Genomic DNA, 9400 nt, shown 5'->3' on the forward strand with positions numbered 1-9400 from the left:
GTAACATTTAGTAAATATTATATTCATGTGCTCATCCTGAGATTCTGACCAATTCAGACTGATGTCTGAATTCTGTAGTTATGTATACTAAAAATCATCATAACCCACAGTGAAAAAACAGGCCTTACCAGGGGTCAGACTAGATGTGATGGTAGCAGTTCAATGTATTTAACCAAAGAACCCCCCCCAGTTTTGCCTAAAGAATGTGTCTGATTTTAACCCCGAAAGGCATACGTGGGTAAGGACTGCAGAATGCTCCTACACCAATCACACAGCCTATTGTGGCTTCTCTATGTGACTGCTTTTCTCTGACATTGGAAGTGATCTTGGCTGCATGAAAGCACTTTTTGAGAGGGGTAGCGGTGGAGAAGAAAGATTGGCTACAGACAGGGTAAGCCACGGTCTAGTGGGGAAAGAGGATTTCCAGCTCCTCTCATGCACATGCTTCTTTTGCTTTTCAAATAGTCCCATGTTCTGTACATGATTAAGGAGAATGCCATATCAAGCATAACACACCTGCCACAGTCATATCTAGTTGAGCTTTCAACCTATCATTTTCACTGGTTTGATCATTCGGAGCACTATGTGATTTCAATCCTTCCCAAACTGTGTAGATATGGAATAGCTCTTGCCCCCTTCTCACTAAAAAGTCAAGCTTTTGCTTATGATTTCCTGTCCCTTTCCCACTTCACTACTCTAGTTCTCTCTACCCCATCAGCTTTTGCAAATTTAACTGCTAGGTGGCAATTAGTAGCAAGGTGGATTTTCTATCTAGCTCCATTACTGTTAAAGCAGCCTGAAGTTCTTTTTCCTGAAAGGACAGTTAATTTGAGCTAGGGGACTGAACCATGATCCAATTAGTGGATTACCGGTCCTCTGCCATCCATTAAAATGGCTGTGGGAACCTTTTTGAGAACTGTCTTGCAATCACCTGTGAGTCAGACAGCATTTTCTGCTTTGGGATAATTGAATAAGCACTGAATTGTTTTACTGAGACTTGGTACGGAAGAATCCATCTCCTGCTTGTGCTAGGAGTTGAGCGCAGGAGTGTTCCAAAGGGTCTGTAAGTAAGTTTGCAATTAAAGCCAGCAGCAAATTCCTATTTGCACACTTGGAAGCAACACAAAATGTAAAATTCCTGAGGTCCTTGTGTTTGCTTTGGCCAAGCTTACATAAGTCATTTACTGGAAATGTGCATAGGCTGCCAAGAATAAATGGGGGGCTGGTTTCATCTACCTGTAGGCTACCCTGCAACTGTGGTATCTTGCCTCATGCTGCCTCATGCTGCTCTTTTGACTGAACAGCTGAGGGTGGCAAGCAAATGGCCAACCTCCTATTCTGTGGTCCTAGCAGCCCTTTTATCCGATGGTCTTCCTGTTTTCTGTGTTTTTGCTGGACAGCAGCTTCCATGGAAGGAGTTAACTAGTTTACCTCGCCTTTGTGAGTGTTGGCTAATTAGGCATTGACCAGATGAAATAAAGGATAGGGCTCTGGTATTTCTAATACTTCCCAGGCAAATAGGAATTAGAGATTTTAGGGAGGTGGTATATATGTGGGAGAAGGGTCGCGGGTGGCGCTGTGGGTTAAACCACAGAGCCTAGGACTTGCCGGTCAGAAACTCGGCAGTTCGAATCCCCGCAACGGGGTGAGCTCCCGTTGCTCGGTCCCTGCTCCTGCCAATCTAGCAGTTCGAAAGCACGTCAAAGTACAAGTAGATAAATAGGTACCGCTCCAGCGGGAAGGTAAACGGCATTTCCGTGCGCTGCTCTGGTTCGCCAGAAGCGGCTTAGTCATGCTGGCCACATGACCCAGAAGCTGTATGCCGGCTCCCTCGGCCAATAAAGCGAGATGAGCGCCGCAACCCCAGAGTCAGTCACAACTGGACCTAATGGTCAGGGGTCCCTTTACCTTTACCTATATATGTGGGAAGGGTGGTTGAATGATCTAGCTAGAGACAGTTGTAGACATAAATTCCTGAGCTGAGGTTATAGTGGACAATATACCATGGCAATATTTGCAAGGCAATAATGCAGTCCTGTAGTCTTGTACTTGCAAATAAGTTGTGGTTTTCAATGGAATTACTGTCTTAGCTAAGTTGTATAGGATTTGTAGCCCAAGAATAAAAGATAGTGGGGCGGGGGGGAATGGATGGATTATGGATGAAGTAGATTGTTGTGTATAGAAGCTCATGACACAATTTTTTGGGTGCTGCTTTGGCCACTGCACAGCTGTTCCTCTGGGGATTTGTCTGTTTTCTTGTGAGAGTCTCAGTCTATTCATCCCCAAGAAGCATTGTAAGGTTGTATCTCATTTATAAACCCAAAATCCTGGGGGAAAGAGGATGCACAGGATAGATAATGCTTCACATCTAGGTCTACTAGGTATTATCATTAAACAACGGGATACCCATTTCAGCCTTAATAATGTGGGCCTGTTTCTGAAGGGGCATGAAAATTGATTAGTCCCACCCTAACCTTGTTCTGAATTCAAATGAGGTGATTGATGGTTATCTAGAGGTGAGGTAGCTTTTATGCACTCTGAGCATGAGAAAATTGACTGCTGATTTAGAATATAGCTGTGCCTGCTTTCAAAAGAATTCAAATACTCTGTTTAAGATAAAAACTTGGGTGTCAGAAGATCTTCTACCTTTCTTCCTGATACCTCAGCGTCTTTCCACATTTGCAGCAATGACTGTGAATGGTCTAGAATCTCTATTTTAAGGGAAAGACAGTCTTTCAGACCTATATATGGCTCAAAAATATGTCCTTTCTGTTGCTCATTAACTTTCCATGCTGTGGGAGTGTGAGAGAATAAATAACTAAAAGACCCAGCCATCAAGAGTGCTGAGGATTCCTAATTGCGAATACCTTAATATTCTAGATGAGTGTGACTATTACCTGTCTTGAGTCCCCATCTAGTGGCCAAAATAATAATTTTAAAGCTTACCCAATAAAATAACCTATGCAGGAGATTAAGTATATACACTCTGGAGTGGGAAATATAATTTTCCACTGATAATTCCCTGTTACCTTTGTATTCAAACTGATTTAAAGCATGTTTATGGTTAATGTTGCTGCTAAGGATTGTGAAATATCGGTGGCAATGCAACTTTCAGCCATGAAGGAGTCACTTAAGGAAGTCTGCATGTTCAAAAAAATATAATCCCAAATAGATTTCCATATAGATATCACGTGCTCATTTTAGATTTACCTAGTCTGGCCAATTGGGAAACTTGGAAGATGTGATGCAGTCCCAAGTGAGGTTTCCAGTGTCCCGCCAAGTAGCATTTTGTGTGATTGGTTCCAGTTTTTGCAGCCTGATGTTGTTGGGAAGGTACTTGCGAGTTTGCATCCAGTTGTGTCCTCTTGGCCCTTGCCCCTCATGGCTGACTAAAGCTAGTCCAGGCCAAGATGAATGTGTTTCTGGGCGAGGTGCTGGCTGCCTTGAAGGAGGTGATAGTGTGACCCAGGGGTCGGCAACCTAAGACCCATGGGCCACAAGCGGCCTACGGGGGTCGTTTAACCGGACCACAAGCCACCCCCAAACTGAGCCGCCCACTTGGCGAGTCCACCAGCGCAGCATGGCATGGGGACTCGCTTCCGCGGTGCCAGAAATTGTGGTCACACGTGCTCACGATCCGGCCCACGGAGGGATCTCTGCTGGAGTGAACCGGCCCAGGCGGGGTAAACCTTGCTGACCCCTGGCACTGTGACCATTTCTGGGGGGAGGGGGGATCCCAAAGGAAGTAGCTGAAAGCAGGATTCTTTCAATTCCTGGACCCAGCAAGGATTCAAGTGCTGGAATAGCCAGGCCTGCCTGGCAATGGCCTGATAAGTATAGGTCCTTAAGGGAACAAAGGAGTGGCTCTGTGCCAGAGGAAAATGGGTGGACTGCCTGGTTAGTGACAAAGACAAAAAGCCAGCGTTAAGAGCTGAGTGAAATGAGCTAGATGCTGGATGCCAAAGTGTGAGGCTGGAAAGGCAGAGAGAGGTAGAGGGAAGAGAGAGAGCTCCAGGTTTGATGTTGGAATCTGCTGGAATCCAAGGCTGCGGCTATGGAAGAAGCAGGAGGATGCTTTGGAGTGTTAATGCTGTGTGCTCCTCCAACGCACTCAGGTTGTATGCATGTGTAAATAAATCACATATCATAAGGACACCACAGTCTCTGCTGTGCCTCCTTCCAGAACGGAATGCCAACTTTTAACAAGTGCCTGGAACCCCTGGAATCTTGCACTGCTCAGAGATTAGGGTAGCATGCAACAGTAATTACTCCCCTGTTACATTTACCCGCTTTGGGAGAAGGTACCTAAGAAGGGACACAGCTGCAGACATTCCTGGAGGAAACTGATTGTTTAGACCAGTGGTTCCCAATTAGCTAAGTGCTGCAGACTCCCTGTTTCTTTTGGACTCATTTCTTTTGAAAAATTTGATATCTCTATGGTAGTTTTTATTATGAGAATGGTGCCACGGACCTCTTGAGTGGGTTACGTGGACCCCCCCATTGTCTACTAACCACCAAATGGCAACCACTGATACAGACCCATTCCAATCTGGGTTCAGACCAGGGTTTGGGACTGAATCTGCCTTGGTCACCCGGATGGATGACCTCCAAGGGGAGAGTTGTAGATCACCAATGATTGGAGAACATCATGTTGGCCACCTAGGTTCATGGTTTTGACTGAGCCCAATGATACTTTTCTGTCTTTTGAGACTGACAATAAAGGATTTGGTCCTTTTCCCTCATCAGGGGTCATACTGTGGCACTGTCAACACGTCAGTAAGTTGGGGGTGTTTGGGCAGCATGTACTGGTATGTGATCTACTAAAAAGGAAATGCTCACCCCACCATCCTGCTTGAACTGGGGCTGACCCATGAAATACAGTAATAAAGACATGTCTCTGTAGTGTGTTTGATTTCCTAAGAGCTCTGCTGTATCAGAGCCAAGGGTATGCAAGTTCTAGCAGGCTGTTTGATGCACTGGCCAGCCACATGCTTCTGAGAAGCCCGCAAGCAGGCCCTGGAAGTAATAGCCAATCCCGGCTGTCTGTCCCATACCACTTAACCTTCAAAAGTATACTGCATATGAGCATAGAGGTTCCATTTAACTGTTATGCCTACTAATTAACCAATCTACCCACAGATTTACCAGATCCCCTTTTAAAGCCATCTAAGGTTTTGGCTATTACCCCATCCTGCGGCAGCAACTGCCATAAAATTAATTATGCATTCTGGGACGAAGTATTCTTTTGCTTTCCTGACTCTGTGGTTGTGCTTTTGAGTGGCCCCAAGTTCCAGAGAGGAATATTGTGATATTAATTTATTATGTTTGACTTTGGTATGGAAATTTGTTCCTATATGTTTGGATGTAGATCTCTTTTTACTTTATGTCGTTATACAGCGGTACCTCAGGTTAAGAACTTAATTCGTTCTGGTGGTCCGTTCTTAAACTGAAACTGTTCTTAACCTGAGGTACCACTTTAGCTAATGGGACATCCCGCTGCTGCCGTGCCGCCACTGCACGATTTCTGTTCTCATCTTGAAGCAAAGTTCTTAACCCAAGGTACTATTTCCGGGTTAGCGGAGTCTGTAACCTGAAGCGTATGTAACCTGAGGTACGACTGTACTTTGTTATGTTATAAATAAATGTATGTAAAGAAATAAACAAAAATCACACAATTATAGAGTTGGAAGGGACCATGAGGGTCATTTAGTCCAGCCCCCCGCAATGCAGGAATCTTCTGCCCAATGTAGGACTTGAATCCACAACCCAGAGATTAAGAATTTCATGTCCTACTAACTGAGCTACCCCAGAAAAAAGGGAACTGAATATTTCTACCCACTTTCTACAAGCCAAGCTTAATTGTTTCAGATAGATCTCAGTCCTGTCCCTTTTCTTACTTCTAAAGCAAAAATACCCATTTACCCTTTCCACCTAGGGAAGGCACCACAGCAGCCATTTGCCCCCTGTTATCATCTGTATTAGCCTTTTCTTTTTCCAGCTACAGGCTCTAATTTTGCAGATGGGATAATCACAACTGTAAACAGTATCCTAAATGCACCCTTGCCATGAATTTGTTGATTTATTTTAGAAAATTTCTGCACAGAGAGTCTGTAAAGTGGCTTCTAGTTTTAATACAAAACTACCATAAAATGATGACATAAATAATATTTTTTATTATACTTGTTAACGTGCTTGTTACATAAACGTATTTGGGTGACTTACGACACAGTTAAGAACAAACATAAATACATTACTGTGCCATTAACAAATCGGTACACTGATAAATCCAGAAAAAACCTCCAATTCACAGGTAAGTCTTTAGTTGGTGCCAAAATGATGTCTGAGAAGATGCCAGGTGGACCTTGCTAGGGAGAGCATTTTACAGGTGGAGAGCCACAACTGCAAAGGCCCTTTACATTGCCACCACCCTCTCAGGCTCCTTCAGAGTGGGAATCTGGAAAATATTAAAGCAGCAGCATTAGAGGAGCAAAACGGAGGTAGGGTGGCAGTGGCTCAGGGCCCTGGATCTTCTGCTCCTCTTAAAAAAAAACTTTTAAACCTTGCTTTCAGGGTAATTGGACCCATTGCACAGTGCAGTGCTGGGGAGATCACAGCAACTTTCCATCTTAATTTTGCAGAGTACTATACAGTGTACTGTGGCGGACGCGGGTGGGACGCGGGTGGCGCTGTGGGTAAAACCTCAGCGCCTAGGGCTTGCCGATCGCATGGTCGGCGGTTCGAATCCCCGCGGCGGGGTGAGCTCCCGTCTTTCAGTCCCAGCTCCTGCCCACCTAGCAGTTTGAAAGCACCCTTAAGTGCAAGTAGATAAATAGGTACCGCTTTCTAGCGGGAAGGTAAACGGCGTTTCCATGTGCTGTGCTGGTGCTGGCTCGCCAGAGCAGCTTTGTCACGCTGGCCACGTGACCCGGAAGTGTCTCCGGACAGCGCTGGCCCCCGGCCTCTTAAGTGAGATGGGCGCACAACCCTAGAGTCGGACACGACTGGCCCATATGGGCAGGGGTACCTATACAGTGTACCTGGCCCATAAAATATTGTTGGTACCTCATTAACTCACAGTAAACCTGGGGACCAAGAGCCAGAGGTCTTCCACCATCACCTCTGAAAATCACCCCAAATTTGCATGCATAAACATACAAATGCGTGCCACCATTCTGTGCCCCAGTCATTTAAGTACTGTACCTAACAAATCCCTGGGCCACAAACAACAAGCTAAACATAAAGAAAGACCTCAAGCTTAACATGAGTGAATGGTGTGATGCAGCAGCAAAAAAACCCTAGGCTGTTTCAACAGAAGTATAGTGTCCAGTTCAAAGGAAGTAATAGACAGGAGGCGGGCGAGTGTGGAGGACTCCCTGGTCCTGAATGGGGTAACTGTGCCCTTGAAGGACCAGGTGCGCAGCCTGGGAGTCATTTTGGACTCACAGCTGTCCATGGAGGCACAAGCCAATTCTGTGTCCAGGGCAGCTGTTTACCAGCTCCATCTGATACGCAGGCTGAGACCCTATCTGCCCGCAGACTGCCTTGCCAGAGTAGTGCATGCTCTGGTTATCTCCCGCTTGGACTATTGCAATGCGCTCTACGTGGGGCTACCTTTGAAGGTGACCCGGAAACTACAACTAATCCAGAATGTGGCAGCTAGACTGGTGACTGGGAGCGGCCGCCGAGACCACATAACACCGGTCTTGAAAGACCTACATTGGCTCCCAGTACGTTTCCGAGCACAATTCAAAGTGTTGGTGCTTTAAAGCTTTAAACCCCCAAATGGCCTCGGTCCAGTATATCTGAAGGAGCATCTCCACCTCCATCGTTCTACCCGGACACTGAGGTCCAGCGCTGAGGGCCTTCTGGCGGTTCCCTCACTGCGAGAAGCCAAGTTACAGGGAACCAGGCAGAGGGCCTTCTCGGTAGTGGCGCCCACCCTGTGGAACGCCCTCCCACCAGATGTCAAAGAGAAAAATAACTACCAAACTTTTAGAAGACATCTGAAGGCAGCCCTGTTTAGGGAAGCTTTTAATGTTTGATGTATTACTGTATTTTAATATTTGGTTGGAAGCCGCCCAGAGTGGCTGGGGAAACCCAGCCAGATGGGCAGGGTATAAATCATCATCATCATCATCATCTATCTTGGTCAGACCAGACCAGGAGTACTGTGTCCAGTTCTGGGCACTACAGTTTAGGAAGGATGTTGACAAGCTGGAATGTGTGCAGAGGAGGCCACCAAGAGGATCAAGGATCTGTAAACCAAGCTTCATGAGAAATGGTTGAAGGAGTTGGGTATGTTTAGCCTGGAGAAGAGAAGACTGAGAGGTGATATGATAGCCACCTTCAAAGATCTGACTGGCTGTCACATGGAAAGATGCAGCCAGCTTGTTTCTGCTGCTCCAGAGGGTAGGATGTGAGTCAATGGATCCAGATTAAAAGGAAGGAGATTCCACCTAAATAAGATATTTCTGGTGGTAAGGGGAACACACTATCTTGGGAAGAGATAGACTATCCTTCATTGAAGTTTATTAAACAGAGGTTGGATGGCCATCTGTCAGGACTGCTTTAGCTGTGACCCCTGCATTGCAGGGGGTTGAACTAGACGAAATTGCGTACAACTCTGTAGTTCCAGGATTCTAAGTGGGTCAGTTTAAAAATACATCGCTCGCAGCTCAGTCCTATCTATGTCTAGTCAGAAGAAAGCTCCCACTTCCATGGGGGTTAAGTGTAGGATTGCAGCCTCAAGACGAGGTGGAATAAAAAAGAAAGGAAGAAAAAGTGCCACAAGAGAGGGGCCGGCCTTCACCTTTTGCTGGAGGGAGTTCCGTAATCTGGTTGCCATAATCTGATCTAGCAGTATCTCCCTAGTAAGAAGGCGTGATGATACTGTTGATCGTTTTATGTGTAACACAGCAGCCGCGCTGCTCAGCCCTTCCCTGCAAAGCTTCCCTCGGGGTGGGGCTTCAGTTTCGGAGTACATTACAGGCACAGGGGTCGAGAGGCTCGCCTCGACTCCGAAGTTGTTTGTTGTTTAGTCCTTTACTCGTGTCCGACTCTTCGTGACCAGAGTAGTGCTGTTAATTAGCCCATCACTTGCAAAACGTGGGAAAAGTGGGAGAAAAGTTAAGGGAGGTGCGGATCCCGCGCCTGCAGGGACTCCTTTAAAGTTTTGATCCTCAGCCAAACCCAAAACAAAGGAAACCAACAACAAGAATGAAAAGCAATTGTTTATTGTGTGTACATAAAAACCACATGACTCCAAGCTCCTTGTGGGTCCGGGATGGGTTGCCGAAAAAAAATAAAAATTAACAATGGAGAAATATTTCACATGCCGGAGGGGGGGGCTGTGGGCTGGAGAGTGGGGTGGGGTTTCTCCAAAGCCCCGCCCTTTGGCCGT

This window comes from Podarcis liolepis (genome assembly GCF_965112155.1).
Source record: "Podarcis liolepis genome assembly, chromosome: 1".
In the NCBI taxonomy this organism is placed as follows: Eukaryota; Metazoa; Chordata; class Lepidosauria; order Squamata; family Lacertidae; genus Podarcis; species Podarcis liolepis.